The sequence below is a fragment of the Phaseolus vulgaris genome, chromosome 7 (genome assembly GCF_051622355.1).
Source record: "Phaseolus vulgaris cultivar YP4 chromosome 7, ASM5162235v1, whole genome shotgun sequence".
In the NCBI taxonomy this organism is placed as follows: domain Eukaryota; kingdom Viridiplantae; phylum Streptophyta; class Magnoliopsida; order Fabales; family Fabaceae; genus Phaseolus; species Phaseolus vulgaris.
The window spans coordinates 5374107-5393052 of record NC_143504.1 but is presented as its reverse complement, the minus strand read 5'-3'; the positions used below and the strand labels follow the sequence as shown (position 1 = coordinate 5393052).

Here is an 18946-nt window from a genome sequence, read left to right as displayed (position 1 = left end):
CTTACACGATCATCGTCTAAACTTAGTAAAACTTATTCACATGCTTTTTAAGGTTGCATATGAGATATTCAAAATATAATTTAAATATTTAAATCAAGTTTATACACAGATAAGTTTCCATTTAAAAGATAAAACTTAATCATTCGACTTTTTTTTATAGTATCATTTGGAACAACTCTCTCAACTCAATATACGTATTTTATGGTTACTAATACCTTTCATCCTAAAAAGAAAGACTTATAAAGTTTATATATAACACCTTCATTGTTAAAAGTATCATCTGAACTTATATTTATTTTTCTATATTAATTTATGTTATTATTGTTATTTTTTTATTTACTTGTGTGTAAAAAATTTTATAATAACGCATATTAAAAGATGAATATGAGAAAATATTATTGAGAAATAAACTATAAGTCTAACTCACTTCATAAAATTAGCTTATAAACTAAGGTACGTACCACTTATATATTATCAAATGTCATAATCTTTAATTGATGTGGGAACACACCTCCTTAGGTTGATAGTGAGAGCTCGTACGTGGAATAATATATTTATGGGTGGTCCGATAGCGTGTGACCTAATAAGTCTAACAAACTTTTGTTAAGATAAGATTTAAATGACTCCGATACCATATTGAGAAGTGAACTTTTAAGTTTAACTCAACTTCAAGATTTACACTTAGTTATAAACTATGAAATGTCCTAATCTTTAATTAATGCCTAATAAATATAAATATTTGCATTGCAAAAATGAATCCTACACATTACAAAAATGAAGCTCTGAACATAAATGCTAACACATTCGAAAAGGCTGTTGAAATAAATATAACTTTTTATTGAATTTTTTATAAAAAAAAAATTATAATATTTATAATATTATTTATTCACTAAAATGTCCAAGGAGTCAAATTAAAACAATATAATTTTAAAAAAATAAAAGAATTTATAACATCACAGTCACATGGCCATGTTCACTAAAAAAAATAGTTAAAAATGGAAAAAAAAACACTAATGGAGAAACATGATTGTACTCTTAAAAAAATGTGAAATTCAAATTATACTATTGAAAATACTAAATTATATAATTAAGGTTACAAAAAATGAAATTAATTATAGCATGTCCATCCGTATTTTTCTCTTCTACTCAATTTTCACAATGATAGAAATTTAACATACATACACACATAAATAATTTTGGATGAGTCGAAATTGAAAAAAAAAATTTAATTAATCTCTTTTTTCTTATAAAAACTGTTTGTTAACATTAATTCAAAATAAAGCAGATTAAAAATATTGATTCATTAAATAACGACCCGATAGCAGGTGATCTCATAAGCCTAATAAACATTCGCTAGAATAGACTCAAAAATGGCTCTCATACCATATTACAAAGTGAAATTTAAGCCTAACTCAACCTCATAAAATTGGCTCATGGGGTGAGGTTTGCACCAAATTATATACAACGAATTATCCTCATCTCTAGTCGATGTGGGATCTCCATCATATTTACTTACTTTTTTAAGATTATGAACCTTAAAGAAATAAACGACTGAATGTTAAAATGTTCATATTCTCGTATAACAAAATGAATTCAAAAGTGTTTATTTTTATTTTTTAATTAGATCAGGAACGTTCAAGAAATAAATTAAATAAAAATAAAAAATGATAGTATTTTCTGGGGCTTGCACCTCCTAAAAGTAACGAAGTTTGAAAATCGTTGAAAATAACATAGGTTTGAAAACTGCTGAGAATAACGAGGGTTTCAAAATCACCGAAAAATAGTTATTTTTCAGTCGTAGAAACTGTCGGTAATCCGTTAGCAATGTTGGATCTTCCAAGGGAAAATCAAACCTCGGGTAATGTACTTAACGAGGGTTAAAACTGACGGAAACGCCAAATATAATCCCGTTAAAAATAATTTTTTTTGTAGTGAAATACTACTATAAAATAAGTATATACTTGCAACAAAATTAAGTAATTAAGATTTATGACTACCAACTGGAGATATTTGGAAGAGGGACAAATGAGAAATTTATTATGTGAAGTGAGCATATAATAGCATAAGGGTGGAGATAATCAATTTTTCAATTTAATAAGTGTGCTTCTTATCGAACAGGTGAAAGTATATTTAAAGCACAATTATATCAATTATAATAAATGGCAATTAAAACAGTTATGGAGACTCTCTGATAATCAGGGTCACATCCTATCAAATATGGGTAATGTCCCAAGAAATCAGCTAGCTAATACATATTAGATTCAGCCCATCGTTTAGATGGTCAATGACTCAATACTATAAATAAACACTATGTAATAAGAGACGTTTTTAATCAATTCTCACTATATACTTTCTCTATACAAAATACTTACTTGATCGTCAAAATACATTTTTCATGTCAACACCGATCAAGTGCTAAGGAATTGAGGAGAATGAGTTTTAACGTCTAAAAGAGAAGTATTAAAGAGCAAAGAAGCAATCGACACCGCGATTATAGATCAATCACATATAGTCTAAACTCACTTTATTTATACAAATACAATAAAAATTGTCTCTAGATGTATTTTTATATCAGACAGCAACGATATTTGCTGGTTTTACCTTTTTTTTTTTTCATAATCACAATTTGAATTAGTGACAGATAATGATGCAGGATAATGGCTATATGCATATGTAATACAACATATTAATTTTTTTATTTAAACGAATTAAAATACCGTTAATGTTTCCATTTTATTAATTTTTTTACTCATTAAAATAATAACCAACAAGAGTTATTTGTTAACAAATAATATTTTTCTCAACTAACACAAGTGGCCATAGTAGTCACATAGATGACACATTGTTCTTATGCTAGGTGTCTCTACATACTCGAATTCTCGCGTTTTATGTGTGTTAGTGTTACCAAAAACAGCTAGAGTTTGATTTTTCAGGATCTGAATTTCCTTTTGCTATTGTGATTTTTTTTAAGAAAAAAAAATGTATTTTTATTAAAATTATTTATTTATTTTAAAAACTAAAAATATAAGAAAAAAATTAAGAATTCAGTTTTTATAGTTTTATGTTTAATTAAAATCTTTATAACAAGAATAATAATTTATATATATATAGAATTTAGTAAAACATAAATTTAAGAAAAATAGAAAAATAAAATAATACTTTTTTGCTAAACATCAAACTTGTTTTAGTTTAAATCGATTTCAGTTTTTAATTTTTTTTAAATAAGGACATTTAATATCAATATTATTAAGATTAAGTATGACATAGCTGTTAGATTTCTAACAATTACATAAGGTTTCATGAATTACATGTAAGATAAAATATTAAGAGAGAAACCAAATAATTGAATTACAATGTATAACCCTAATTAACAAACCTAAAATTTAAAAAAAAACAACTCTAAAGTGAAAGTTGAGAATATAGTTTATTAGCATGAAAAATTTTGCTAAATATAAAATTAAAATGTTAGATTAGCTAAGTTTTTAAAAGCATAATGAAGAGAAGACGCTAGAAAATGCTAAAAGAATCTATTTTGAAAAGGGAAGCTTATGAGGAAGACATTGAAAACGAAGTTAAAAAGCTTGGGATTATATTTACATCTCAATCTTGGGACTTGGTGGAGGATGTGCAGCCTCATAAGCCTTGAAATTTTCTTCTGTTGGTATAGGGTACTTTTTTGATACATCACCGTCCACGCTGTCTTCTATATTTTTTATAGCGTTTTCTTCTGTATTTTTTTTTTCAGCAAACAACAAAATTAAATTAATTATGAGTCAATTGGGTTATATCACTATTAAAAAAAAAAGAAATAGGTGTTGTAATATTTTGCCTTTAGAAAATGTAAGAATATTCACTTACCCCATAATATTGGGTTTTGGCAGCGGGCACCGCACCACCATTTGCAGAATTTGGAGGGGAACATGCAAGCACGGTTACAATAATTGTTGCAGTCATCTCGTCTTTCTTCTAAGGTCATTGCCTCAACACATACACCCACCACAACCCACACCAACACCAATGCAACGTGTTTCTTCATTTTTTTCCTTTCTTTTTCAAATCTCTTACTGTGCTTTTTTCTTCCCTTCTTCCCTTTCCTGGTTTTGGAGGTATATATAGCTAGATACATTACTCCTCAACCACAGACAATTCATGGTTTCTTGCTATAATTTGGGATTCTTGCAACCATGTGTCCTAATTTTAATGCAAAAAAATTCCAAATTAACTATTTATTCATATATGAAAAAAATTACAATAAAAGAGTACAAACCCATGTAAAAACAAGAAACCAAATATCTTGTAAAGTGCAATATAGAATATTAGCTTCATATCTTCCAAGTTTCAAATTAACATATTGAACACAAAATAAACGGATAAAAAATGTTATTGAGACTATGCATTCCCTTTCTTAAAAATAGATAATAAAAAGAAAAGAAAAATAAATAATAAAATGAAAAAAAAATGCGGTGAGCGTGGATCGAACACGCGACCTTCAGATCTTCAGTCTGACGCTCTCCCAACTGAGCTATCCCCGCTGATATTTCTCTTTATTTGCACAGTTACTGTAGTCACCAAAGATGTTCACACAATATGTAAATTAAGTTTAGTAAATATGACTTAGTAAAAGTATAACTATTTATAAAGTTATATATATATATATATATTTATTTTTATTTATTTATTTATTTTTTTTTAAAAAAAAAACTCAAATAAAATGTAATCATTTATTCTATTAATCTTAACATTTTATAATATGCACACGTTAAGTAGAGGGACACAATTGAATAACACTAATTTCATAGCAAATTTATTTTAATAACTTTTTTTATTTTTTTATAATAAAAAATAATAGATGTGAACCACTTTAAGGATGATCTAACCCGTATACATAAAAATAACTCTAAGTCTCACTCATCAAAAAGACGCTCCCACAGGCAACTATAGAGAAAAAAAAACACACCTGACTGGATCCAGAAAAACCACCTAAAAACATACACTTAAAAACGAATATCAAAAGACCATCATCATACAAACCAGGTATTCAAGACATCAATAAAAAAAGAAAAAAATAGCAGAATATGTTTATTCTAGAATAGAAATATGGTAATATACAAGAGAGCATAATCCTATAAATTTAGAGATAATAATTAATCTATATAAATTTAAATATAGTTTTAATTTTGATTAAACTTAAAATTAGAGTAAGCATTATTTGTTGCATTACATGTAAAGTACTAATAATGTTTGTATATATGTTATTGAGGCAGTGATTTGGAGTAGCATATGGTTTAAAAAATGATTTTTTAAGTGATTTTAAAGTTAATTATTCAACCTATAAGCAGTAATAAAAAAAATTTAGGTATTTTACATATTATTTAATTTCACTATTTTAATTAATTTGTATGTTCTAAAATAGGTTTCTATCACGAGTCAATTAATGAAGGTTATATGATATATTATTTTTCACAAAACTATCACTATAGTAGATTTCATCACTCGTAATATGATTAATTTAATATATATTTTATATTATAATTTTAATGTTATTAATTATGATTATTTTTCTATATATTAGGTGATGAAGAAAGTGTTTATAAAAAAATATAAAATAATCAAGAATATAATTAAATAATGTTATTTAATGTTTCATTATCTAATTTGATGACTTAATACAAATGTATAATGTTAAAATAATTTAGGGTTTAGAGTTTTAAAATAGTTTAGTTGTAGTATTTGTTGTTTAAATTATTTTAAAATTGTATCCATTTCTGAATGTCATAAATGTCAAAATTTAAAAAATATTTGTCTTTTGTTTTATTTATTTATTTCATATTTTATGTGCATTAGAAAAAAAAATACTAAAAAAAGGGAATTAACGAGGGTTTGAAATCCCAATAAAATATATTGAAAAATTAATTATTAACATTAATTCCAGAAAAGTAACAATGGTACAAAAGTGACGAAGTTGAATCATTTTAACATTTATATATATATATATATATATATATTAACTTACAACACTATTATTATTCTTCATAATTTCAAATTTTATTCTCAACAATAAATTTACGTACTCGTAGAAATAACTTGAATTAAACTTATATCATGTTCTTTAAAATATATTTCTACCACAAGTCATTTAAACGGAGGTTTTATGATGCCATTTTTTTTACAAAATTATTACAGTGAATTGTCTCGTGATTTATTGTGTTTGATGCACTATTCATAATATTTAAATTATGGTTAAATTAATATATATTTTATATTATAATTTCACTATTATTAATTATAATTATTTTTTATATATTAGATATATTACTAAACAAATATTTTTTTAAAACAAATAACTATAATAAGAATCATAATTGAATAATGTTATTTAATTTTTTATTAGGTTTAATTTTATAATTCAATACGAGTGATATTATAATATTACAATAGTTTTAAGTTGTAGAATTTTTTTTTACATTATTTTACTTTTGAGATTGTAGACTGTGTTGCTTTTATGAATCAATTGTAAATATTAAAATTTAAAAAAAAATTATCTTTTACCTTTTCATTTATTTCAAAATTTGTACGTATTAAAAGCAAAACAGTGTAGGCAATTTTAGTAGTAGAATGTAAAGTATAAGAAAGAGATGGTGGAAAAGGAAAGATGAGAATAATATGTAAAAGAATATGATAGTATTTTATGATGATTATGGGAAGAAGGGAGGGAAGGAGGAAAAGTGAAGTAAAATAGAATGGAGAAATTGATGAGAAAGCTTTGTGAGTAAATATGGCAATGTTCTTCATGGAAAAACCTTCATTTAGATATTGCTGGGGCTCTTAGGCGAGAGGGCGGTGACTCGTAAGTAATCTTCCTTAGTTGCGACGGGATACTTTACTTCATCTTCTAGGCTATATATGACAAAGGCATAAGCACTTTTTAGTATATAATTATATACAATGGACAAAAATTAGTTAATTAATAAGAGAAAAGAGAATGAAGTTACCCATATTGATTGGGTATTTGCAGGCTGCAGAACACCACCCATTACAGAATGATGTGGGGAAAAAGCAACCATGCCAGCAGTTACTGAAGCAATCCTTTTGCAAATCGGTGTATTCCTCCGCCTCAACAGCAACACCTACAGCCACAACAAGGCACACCAACAACAACACAATGTATTTGTTTCCCATTGTGTTGTTATTGGTTTTTTTTTTTCTCATTCCCTGTCTTTCTCTTCCACCTTCACAGCTATATATACCTCCTTAAGTGCCTCCTTCACCACAAATAATCCCACACTTTGACTCCTACAATTTTAGATTCTCCTACCAATTCCCCCTCCTAACCAAACAAATTATCATTTAATTAATTATATTCTTATATTCAGATAAATTAAAATATAGGATTTGCTATTCTTTCGTCTTTTTTTTTTATCCATTACTATATCTGATTGTTTTGTCACAAATGTCACACTCCTCCTCGGCATATAGTGTTTGTTTCCAAAGACCCGAAACACCTATTATACTAAACATTTTACATAACTAAGACACGGATCCATTGTGTTACAAACTATGTAGCACAGACACTAATACGATACGAACACGGATATATAAATACGTAAAATCTTTAAAATGTAGGATATGGGAACACGGATCTATTTATTATACAATTATGAATTATATAAATTGACAATAAAGATTTATGTGCACAAGTATGTTCCAGATTATTTTTTGAGCAGAAATATGTTTTTCATGACTAATTCACAAGAATTTGTTTTTTATTTTTATAATCATAATAACAATTTATACAATAAAGTTTGAATTTTTAGAAAATTAATGTATTTTTTCTTTTTAAAGTTGTGTTAGAACCGTACTAAAATTGTCATAAATCTAACAAATACTTTTTGAATTAGACACTTCACGGATACGTGTCCTACAAGTGTTATACGAGTGTCGGTGTCCGATACAAGTATAGGATACCGACACGCCATTTAAGAGTAGTGTCCAAGCTTCATAGCTTGTCAGATCCCCGAGACTAAAATCTTCATTCATATTATTACCTTAACAAAATTCTACCATCTCTACTGCATATGCTTCTTTGTTGTAAATTACCCAAATAGTTGCAAGCCACATCACTTTCCACTTCAAAACTTTTGTCCTTTCACAAATATTCTCACATCTTTGATTGCATGGCAGCCTAATTCCTCACTCTAAGCATGAAGTAATGTAAAAAAGTATGTGAAGTATACATATGTAAAAAAAGTTATCTAAAAAAAAAAAATTTGATTTGCAAGATTCCATTCATAATTATTTATTATTGACTAGTAACCACTCACTAAAAAAAAAAAGTTTATTATCGTGGATAAAAAACGGACTCTAACTATGAAAAAACCTACGCAAAAGGGTCATTATCGTGGGCATAACGTTAATAGGAATTTCGAAGTTAATGTACTCGACGTACAAATATTGACAGGTATTTTTTGCGTAGGTCAAGCGTGGGCTTAGCCTACAAGGTGTTTAAAAATTTATAAAAAACTGTGGATTTTACCTGCGACTTGCCCACACAAAATTATATTAGCGGGGGCATAGCTTTCAAGTTGTCCACACATTTTTAAAGTAGTTTCTGTTGGCCACAAATAAGCGTAGGCTAAGCCTTCATGTTGCCCACAAATTAACGTGGGTTTAACCTTCAAAATATATTTTATATTATTTATTTGAAGAAGTGTAAGCTTAGCCTACAACACACAAAGAAAGTACTTTTGACTGTTACCAACTTTCAATGTGTTAAAGTTTTTTTTTTCATAACCTATTAAATTGAAAAAATTAAAATATCACAAAATAACTTATTAAAATATCATGTTATCAAATTTGTCATTAAATTAGTGTCATTTGATTATGTTCTTTTATATAGAGTGACCCATAAAAAGTTCGAGTTACCCATAAAAAAGTCTGAGTGTTATATATGTATAATTTTGTAAATAATTTCATTTTACCAAGTCATATTTACAAAACTTAATTGACATATTGTATAACCTTCTTTTGTAAAATCTTAGGTAACTACAGTAAAAATATATATATATGCGGGGATAGCTCAGTTGGGAGAGCGTCAGACTGAAGATCTGAAGGTCGCGTGTTCGATCCACGCTCACCGCATTTTCTTTTACTAAATTTTCTAATTATTTTAAAAACGTAGTTTTTTCATGTTTTTAATTTTAATAAATATATTTATATTTTTTATTATGTTTTTACAATTTTTATTATTACGTGTTTATTGTTTTTAATTTTTATAAATATATTTATATTTTTTTGTTATTATGTGTTTATTGTTTTAATTTCTTCTTATGTATTTATTGTTTAGTTTTTTACTTTATGTGTTTACTGTTTTTAATTTTTATAAATATATATATATATAATATTTTTTTTTTCATTTTACATATTTTATTATTATGTGTTTACTGTTATTTTTTTTATTTTATGTGGTTATTGTTTTTAATTTTTATAAATATATTTATATTTTTTTATATTTTTTATTATTATGTGTTTATTATTTAGTTTTATTTTATGTGTTTATTATTATTTTTACTTTTTAAATATATTTATATTTTTTTTATTATCTCTTTACTGTTTTTAATTTTTTTATTATGTGTTTATTGTTTTTATTTTATTTTATGTGTTTAATGTTTTTAATTTTTATAAATATATTTATATATTTCTTTTACTATGTGTTTACTGTTTTTTCATTTATTATTATTATTATTATATGTTTATTTTTATTTTTTTCATTTTATGTGTTTTTGTTTTTTTAATTTTTATATAAATATATTTTTAATTTTTATTATTTTTAATTTCATGCCACGAACTTCAATGCTTACCTGTACCGCATGTTCAATCAACTGACCGTCCACGGGTAATACTCCATTTGCGTCCTCTCAGCCATCTGGTGACACATCGTCATCTAGGAAATCAAAGAGGAAAGACCCCATGATGGATGTAATTTAGATTTAGTTCACTATGTTGAATACGAACCTACAACATTGTGTCACCTCCATCAATTGTGGTAAAGATGTCACTTATGATGTCGTATTTATTGCTCGTGTACAAGTCACGTCATCACAAGAAATTGTTGCAAAAATCAAATGACAAAATGACTATTATGGTGAACACATACAAAATTACTATCATAAGAGTTCGTATCAATACTTATTGTCGAATATTTGATCCATGGTACTTGATCTAAATATTCAGGATGAAGTAGTCATGGACCAATGTTACGACTTTCTCTGTGAAAATCAAACTATAGCAATGCGAGTATTCGGTATGCCAAAAGAGTGAAAGATAGCAAAATTGTTTAACATCATGACTACACACCCGATAACTCTCTTCCAATCGCATACCTCCCTTTCCTTCCAGCCGCAAAACTGCTCTGATTGTAGTGTTTTAGAGAGCAATTCCATCATTTGAGCGTGCGTGAGAGAGTTAGCAAGAAGATTCATTATATTCGACATTCCCCGTGTGTAGATAATTGTTTTTTGAGTTTTGTACTCTATTTTTTGCATCACATTGATTTTTTTATTTAGGTTTCGTGGCTTCAAAAAAATAAATAAACAAACAAAAATATAGTCACCATGAGTCACCATAAACAATCACCACTACTTGAAAATGAAGAATAATGCATACACTCTCCATCATACACAAAAAGGGTATTGTTAAAATTAAAAATAAATGGAGATGCAGAGAGAATGTATGGAGATGGTGAAAAAATTTGCCTTAAAATAATTACAAAATGCATTTTATTTGTGTTGGTATACGTATTGTCGTTTTAATTGTTTTTTTTTTATGTAATATACTTTTAGAATGGACTTGACCATACTCTATGCTTTTAAAATAATTAGAAAATTTAACTAATGCAATGATTTTTTTGTTTATTATTTATTAACCGTGTTTTTAGAATGGGTTGACCCACACTATTTTTTAAAATATTTAAAAATTTATTTTATAATTTCAACACCTTTTTTGTCAAACTTTTATTCAAATGAAATGTAAGTATTTATCTTTAAATCTAATTTAATTATGTTAAAAAATATGTAAAATACTTAGAGATTGATGTACCTTAATTTAAATAAAGGTTTTCTTTTTCCACCGTTAACATTTTGTACAAGAGATATAATGTTGACAAATATAAATATTTATATGTTAGTAGAATTTGATATAAACATGTAGCCCTATAAAATTTGTGAATAGATTTATGTAAAGTGCACTATAGAATATTAGGTTGATATTTTCGAAGTTTCAACTTAATATATGGGTCACAAATTAAAGGGATAAAAATTGTTATTGAGATGCATTGCCTTTATTATAAAAAAGGAAGGAGAGAATAATGACATTTTAGTAAGACACCAAAAATAAGTAAAAAAAAAGTTTATAATCAGATGTTAGGGAAAAAAAAATGCGGTGAGCGTGGATCGAACACGCGACCTTCAGATCTTCAGTCTGACGCTCTCCCAACTGAGCTATCCCCGCACATATACTTTTTTCTGTAGTTGCCGACATTTTCACTAGAGAACGTTACACAATATGTGAATTAAGTTTTGTAAATATGACTTGGTAAAATATAATTATTTAAAAAATTATACATATATAAATTTTATTTTAAAAATAAAATAATGAAATCATTTATTTTATTAATCGTAAATGTTTACAATATCAAAAAATTTTATGGGTAATTCTATATAAAGAACATAATCAAATGACACTAATTTAATGACAAATTTGATAACATGATATTTTAATAAGTTCTTTTGTGATATTTAAATTTTATCAATTCAATAGGTTATGAAAAAGAAATTGAAAGTTGGTAACAGTCAAAAGTGGTGGTTACTGGTCAGTAATAAATAATTATGAATGGAATCCTGCAAATCAATTTTTTGTAAGATTTAACTACTTATTTAATCTTTTTATTTCACATAACTTTTTTACATATATATACTTCACATACTTTTTTACATTACTCCATGCTTAGAGTGAGGAATTAGGCTGCCATGCAAGCAAAGATATGAGAATATTTGTGAAAGGACAAAAGTTTTGAAATGGAAAGTGATATGGCTTGCAACTATTTGGGTAATTTACAACAAAGAAGCATGATGCAGTAGAGATGATAGAATTTTGTTAAGGCAATAATATGAATGAAGATTTTAGTCTCTGAGAATGGACTCTTATAAGACACCGGAACCGTATCGTAGTTATGTAAATTGTTTACTATAATAGGTATTTGGGGTCTTTGGAAACAAACACTACAGGCCGAGGAGGAGTGTGACATTTGTGAATGGATAAAAAAAGACGAAAGAATAGAAAATCCTATATTTTAATTTATCTGAATATAACAATATAATTAGTTAAATGATAATTTGTTTGGTTAGGAGGGGGAATTGGTAGGAGAATCTAAAATTGTAGGAGTCAAAGTGTGAGATTATTTGTGGTGAAGGAGGCACTTAAGGAGGTATATATAGCAATGAAGGTGGAAGAGAAAGACAGGGAAGGAGGAAAAGGAAACCAATAACAACAAAATGGGAAAGAAATACATTGTGTTGTTGTTGGTGTGCCTTATTGTGGTTGCAGGTGTTGGTGTTGAGGCGGAGGAATACACCGATTTGCAAAAAGATTGCTTCACTCATTGTTGGCATGGTTGCTTTTTCCCCACATCATTCTGCAATGTGTGGTGTTCTGCAGCCTGCAAATACCCAATCAATATGGGTAACTTCATTTCTTTTTGGTCTTATTAATTACCTAATATTTATCCATGTGTACATAATTATATATTAAAAAGTGCTTATGCCTTTGTCACAGATAGCCTAAAAGATGAAGTAAAGTATCCCGTCCCAACTAAAGAAGACTACTTACGAGTCACCGCCCTATCAACCTAAGAGCCCCCAACAATATCTAAATGAAGGCTTTTCAATGAAGAACATTACCATATTTACTCACAAAGCTTTCTCATCAATTTCTCCATTCTGTTTTACTTCACTTTTCCTCCTTCCCTCCCTTCTTCTCATAATCATTATAAAATACTATCATATTCTTTTACACATTATTCTCATCTTTCCTTCTTCATCATCTCTTTCATATGCTTTACATTCTACTACTAAAATTGTCTACTGTGCTTTGCTTTCAATACGTTATCCAAGACAGGGACCTGAGATCATGGATCACTATCAACGATTTATTTAAAATACATGAAAGTAACTTTTCAGAATTCAAATATATAAACTTTGTTTCAGTATACCATTGAATATAATCTTACTAACTTCTTACAATTCAAATATCCTAAGAACTGAGATGAAAAAACACGATGTAACTTCAATAAAGTTTTATTGATCACAATGAAGTTTCAAATTATGAACAATGATAATAGTATTTTTTTTTTAAATTAAACAAATTTATATATAAAAGTTAACATTATTTCATTCATTTCTTTAAAATTATTATTTTTTAAAATTTATAATTTTTTAACCATTTTTAACACCTAACTTAATTTGAATAAAATTTTGATTGGGTTAAGTTTTTTATTCTCTTTTATTTTCATGTTCTCCTTTCTCTTTTAATTACATGTGGTCCAAGGAGTTGTAAATTGTAGTTCGATTATTTGGTTTTTGACTTAATTTTTCATCCTACATGTAATTCATGACATGTTACGTGAATGTTAGAAATCTAAAAGCTATATATGTCATACTTAATCTTAATAACAATATTGGTATTAAATGTCCTTTTCAAAAAGAACTGAAAACTTAAATCAATTTAAACTAAAACAATTTTGGTGCTTAATAAGAAAATGATGACGGTATGTTTTAAATTAAAGGATTTATTTATGTTATGGCGCATTTTAAACTTGTATACGTTTTCTTGATATATGCACATATTTTTAAGGTAATCATTTGATGCTAGGATGCTCGGGTGTAAGAAACCTTTGGTGTAGCCGAAAATGACATAATTTTGGTGTTGGAAAATAATATGTTTTTTGGAGTTGTGTGGATTGCATACCGTTTATAATATATGTAGCTTTTATGGTATTTATATGTAGGGCAATTATAATGTTATGTGGAAACAATTGATATGATTCTTAGCCTAGGAAGGGGAAGGTTTTGCGTTTGGTGCAGGTATTGAAAGAAGAAAGTGCTTTCCTGTTTTTAGGAAGCTGGTAGCATTTGTAGAAGGGATGTGATGCATCAGTACTATTGGATGTTACATCAAGTTTCACATGATGGTAAGACTACTATTCTTGGAAAGTGGATAAAGCTAGGGTGGAGGAGGCACGTAAAGATTAATTGTTGCCACTTAAGTGGTTTTGTATGCATTTTGTTAAGGCATATATGTCTTGTTGTATTTGCATTAGTGCATACACACTAGTGTTGATGCTTCCTAAAATAACGCAGGTTTGTTGCAGTTGTTGTGTTGTAAGGAAGGTAGGTGCTGCACAAATTATATTGAATCCCTGAGTTTGCACTTCACCATAATAGATTAAGTTTTTATGTTCTATTTAAAACTAGGAGAAAATATTTTGTATAAGGGTCGGAATGTATCTCGTTATTTTATTTTATTTATTTTTTGAAAAAAAAATCATGACGCTGCTCATTAGAATGAAGGACACTGATTTTTGAAACCTTATGCTACCCTATATCACTGCCTCAATAATAAATATACAAACATTAGTACTTTACATGTAATGCAACAAATAATATTTAGTCTAATTTTTAAGTTTAACCAAAGTTAAAATCTACTATATTTAAATTTATATAGATTAATTATTATCTCTAAATTTATAGGATTATGCTCTCTTATAGATTACCATTTTTCTATCATAGAATAAACACATTATTTTTAGTGAGCTGAAAATAAATGTTTTCATTCTTTAGACATTAATATTGATAAACATAAGAAATAGATGTAGAACTACATAAAATAGTATGAACACCACACTAGTGCTTCAGTATACGTATATTATCAAATCTCAATATGTCAATAATATTTTTTATAACTTGTTAAATTGATAAAATTTTGAAATTCATAAAAGAAAGTTATTAAAATAGCATCCTATCAAATTTGCCATGGAATTAGTGTGATTCGATTGTGTCCCTCTACTTAACATTTGCATATTATAAAAAGTTAAGATTAATAAAATAAATGATTACATTTTATTTGAGTTTTTAAAATAAAAGATATATATAACTTTGTAAATATAGTTATATTTTTACTAAGTCATATTTACTTAATTCACGTAAAACATATTTATTGAATAAATAAAATATGAAGACAAAAAAAAATATGTGCGGGGATAGCTCAGTTGGGAGAGCGTCAGACTGAAGATCTGAAGGTCACGTGTTCGATCCACGTTCACCGCATTTTACTTTACTTTTATTATCTACTTTTTAAGAAAGGGAAATGCATAATCTCAATAACATTTTTTCCTATTTCTTTTTTTTTTTTTGCTGAAAAAAAATATAGAAGACAGCGTGGACGATATCGATGAATAAAAAAAGTACTAACAGAAGAAGATTTCAAGGCTTATGATGCTGCACATCCTCCATCAAGTCCCAAGACTGAGATGTAGATACCAAAACACGAGCATATCATCATTCATACAGTGCAATCCACCACACCATTATCCCAAGCTTTTTAACTTCGTTTTCAATGTCTACCACATAAGCTTCCCTTTTCAAAATAGATTCTTTTAGCATTTTCTAGCGTCTTCTCTTCATTAATCTTTAAGAAACTTAGCTAATCTAACATTTTAATTTTATACTTAGCAAATATTTTCATGCTAATCAACTATATTGTCAACTTTCACCTTTGAGTTGTTGTTTTTAACTTTTAAATTTTAAGTGTGTTAACTAGAGTTATAAATTGTAATTCAATTATTTGGTTTTTCACTTAATATTTATCTTACATGTAATTCATGAAATCTTATGTGACTGTTAGAAATCGAAAACCTATGTCATATTTAATCTTAGTAATATTGATATTAAATGTCTTTATTTAACAAAAAATTGAAAAAACGATTTAAACTAAAACAAGTTTGATGTTTAGCAAAAAATAATCAAAATATGTTTTAAATTAAAGGATTTATTTGTGTTTTGGAGCATTTAAACTCGTACACGTTTAGTTGATACATGCATATATAATTTAAGGAATCAATCATTTTATCACTCAAGCAAACAATTCGTTCGGAATTTGTTCAAGCATTCACATATTATAATGATATTATAATTTTTTAATAATCTTGGTTGACACAATGAAAATGTTATTTGTTGTTTGAATTATAATATTTATATATTACATTATATATCTTATATTATTTACATTAACTTATCCTTTATATGTTTTGCTTAATATACGATATAGATAAACACATTGTAGTAAGAAATAAATAATATGTTTAGATGAACCAACTTAGACATAATGTAATTAATATATATACACACTCACTTTATTTTATATGTTTTGAAATATTTCGTCATATATTTTGATTTTTTAAATTAAAAAAATAATTTTAACTAATATCAATGTTGGAGATCCCACCTCAACTAGAGATGAGGACAATTCATTGTATATAAGTGGGTGCAAACCTCACCTCATGAGTCAATTTTATGAGGTTGAATTAGGTTTAAAGTTCACTTTGTAATTGATATAAGAGTCAGGTTGAGTCTATTCTAGCGAGTATTTGTTAGACTTATTCCAAACAATTCAACAATTCTGGTAGGTAGTCATAGATTTTAATTACTTAATTTTCTTGCAAGTATTAACTTTTTCTTATATTAATATTTTAAGATATTATAAAGTCGGTACTATAAGGTTGAGTTAAACTTAAAGTTCATTATTTTTAATATGATAATTAATAAAATTATTTAAAATTTATCTTAATGAGAATTTATTTCACATCTCATACATTTTCTAAACAATTTTTTCAAAACATTCACCAACCAAGTTGGGATAGGAAAACTCAACTTAACTTTTTTTAGTTATATTTGTAATCTAAGCCCAATCTTCCATTGTGCTAGACCAAAATTTTTATCCCCCTCCAATATTTCATTCCTAAAGCTACCTTTATTTCTATAGTTCCATATTTCTTTCACCACACCCACATTCCGTAATAGATTTTGTTTTGTGTTCAATCCTGAAAATTTAAATTGATGGAAGTGCCTAAACACAGAATTATGTCAAAGCTGTTGTAATTTTTATCACTTGAAGCATAAGCTTCATTGGCTCTGTAAATCACAAAGCCATGTACCAAGTTTAGAATGTAAATTAATTAGTAATTAAAATATTAATAATTAGTTAATTATAAATTTAGAGAATAATTTATAAATTTTATTAATAATAAAAATAACTTTAAATATTAATAATTTTTTAATTTCTAAAATAATATTTAATTTAATTATATTTTTATTTTTAAAATTAGTTTTTTTTTTTTTTTTTTTTTTTGTATTGTCACCTTTATTAAAGATTGTTTATGGTAGTATTTTAAGATAAGATTAATGTGTTAAGATTATTATATTTTTTAAACCTTTATTTATAAAAACAATTTAATCCATTTTACATGCACAAATAATTAATATTTCTTTAATATAACTTTATGAAGTACGTTTTTATTTTTAATAAGGGTTTTTTAACGTGGTTATTTATTGAAAACCCTGGAAGTTTATGTAAGTAACAATGCTTTTTTAAATCCCAGTTACTTACCGACACTTATATTAAAGCCCCAGAAAATACAATTAGTTTTTTATTTATTTAATTTATTTCTTGAAGGTTCCTAATCTAATAAAAGAAGTATAAATAAACACTTTTGAAATTATTTTGTTATACGAGAATATGAACATTTTAACATTCAGTGGTTAATTTCTTCAAGATTCCTAATCTTAAAAAAGTACGTATGCAAAAAAAATAAAATTAATTGATTTTGTTATATGGGAGAATATGAAAATTTTAATATTGTATATGTTTTGATGTGTGTTTTTTACTATATGGATTGATTTTATGCATGTCTTGTATAATCTTATTCTATAAAGAAAGTATTTAATTTATATCAAATCATGTCATATTTTAATTTATAAATTAAAAATAATAATTTACCAATAAGTGAGAATTTTTGTTATTATAAAAAAATATGAATTATTAGATTATATTTAAGTTGTTAAAACTGAAAGAGTTAAAAATATTTTATTAATTCATAGTTCCTGAAGTTAACTATGGTCTTAAATAAACTGTGTTAATACTTTTTCATCTGCGGGGATAGCTCAGTTGGGAGAGCGTCAGACTGAAGATCTGAAGGTCGCGTGTTCGATCCACGTTCACCGCATTATCTTTTAAAAGCTTTATACTTATATATAAACTGATAAATATAATTTCAATTTTTAGATTTTTTTTTCTGAGTACAATCATGTTTTTCCTATTTGTAACTATTTATTTGTAGTGAACATGGCCATGTGACTGTGATGTTATAAATTATTTTATTTTTATAGAAATGTATTGTTTTAATTTGACTCCTTGGACTTTTAAGTAAATAATATTATAAGTATTATAATTTCTTTTTTATTAAAAAATTTCAATAAAAAGTTATATTTCTCTACAACAGCCTTTTTCCAATGTGTTACCATTTATGTTCATAGATTCATTTTTGTAATGCAAATTTTTATATTTTCTCATATTCATCTTTTAATATGCGTCGTTATAGGATTTTTTACACTCAAGTAAAGAAAATAACAATAATAACATAAATTAGGGTAGAAAAATAAATACAAGTTCAGATGATACTTTTAACAATGAAGGTGTATAATACAAACTTTATAAGTCTTTATTTTTAGGATAAAAGGTATTAGTAACCATAAAATAAGTAATTGAGAGAGTTGTTCCATATGATACTATAAAAAAAAATAGTTGAATGATTAAGTTTTATCGTTTAGATGGTAACTTA

The 18946-nt window shown here is 26.4% G+C and overlaps 1 long non-coding RNA gene and 5 other non-coding genes across 6 annotated transcripts; 4 read left to right on the top strand and 2 right to left on the bottom strand.

Annotated features, from left to right (window-relative positions):
• Window positions 1–4459: 4459 nt before the first annotated feature.
• Window positions 4460–4532, bottom strand: TRNAF-GAA (transfer RNA phenylalanine (anticodon GAA)). The gene has a single exon. It is a non-coding gene; the product is annotated as a tRNA-Phe (tRNA).
• A 4533-nt stretch (window positions 4533–9065) lies between these two features.
• On the top strand, window positions 9066–9138 carry TRNAF-GAA (transfer RNA phenylalanine (anticodon GAA)). The gene has a single exon. It is a non-coding gene; the product is annotated as a tRNA-Phe (tRNA).
• Window positions 9139–11432: 2294 nt separating this feature from the next.
• Window positions 11433–11505, bottom strand: TRNAF-GAA (transfer RNA phenylalanine (anticodon GAA)). The gene has a single exon. It is a non-coding gene; the product is annotated as a tRNA-Phe (tRNA).
• A 1015-nt stretch (window positions 11506–12520) lies between these two features.
• Window positions 12521–13072, top strand: LOC137829610 (uncharacterized). Its single transcript, XR_011084043.2, has 2 exons — window positions 12521–12735; window positions 12829–13072. It is a non-coding gene; the product is annotated as an uncharacterized LOC137829610 (long non-coding RNA).
• A 2232-nt stretch (window positions 13073–15304) lies between these two features.
• On the top strand, window positions 15305–15377 carry TRNAF-GAA (transfer RNA phenylalanine (anticodon GAA)). The gene has a single exon. It is a non-coding gene; the product is annotated as a tRNA-Phe (tRNA).
• A 2881-nt stretch (window positions 15378–18258) lies between these two features.
• TRNAF-GAA (transfer RNA phenylalanine (anticodon GAA)) lies at window positions 18259–18331 on the top strand. The gene has a single exon. It is a non-coding gene; the product is annotated as a tRNA-Phe (tRNA).
• Window positions 18332–18946: the final 615 nt, after the last annotated feature.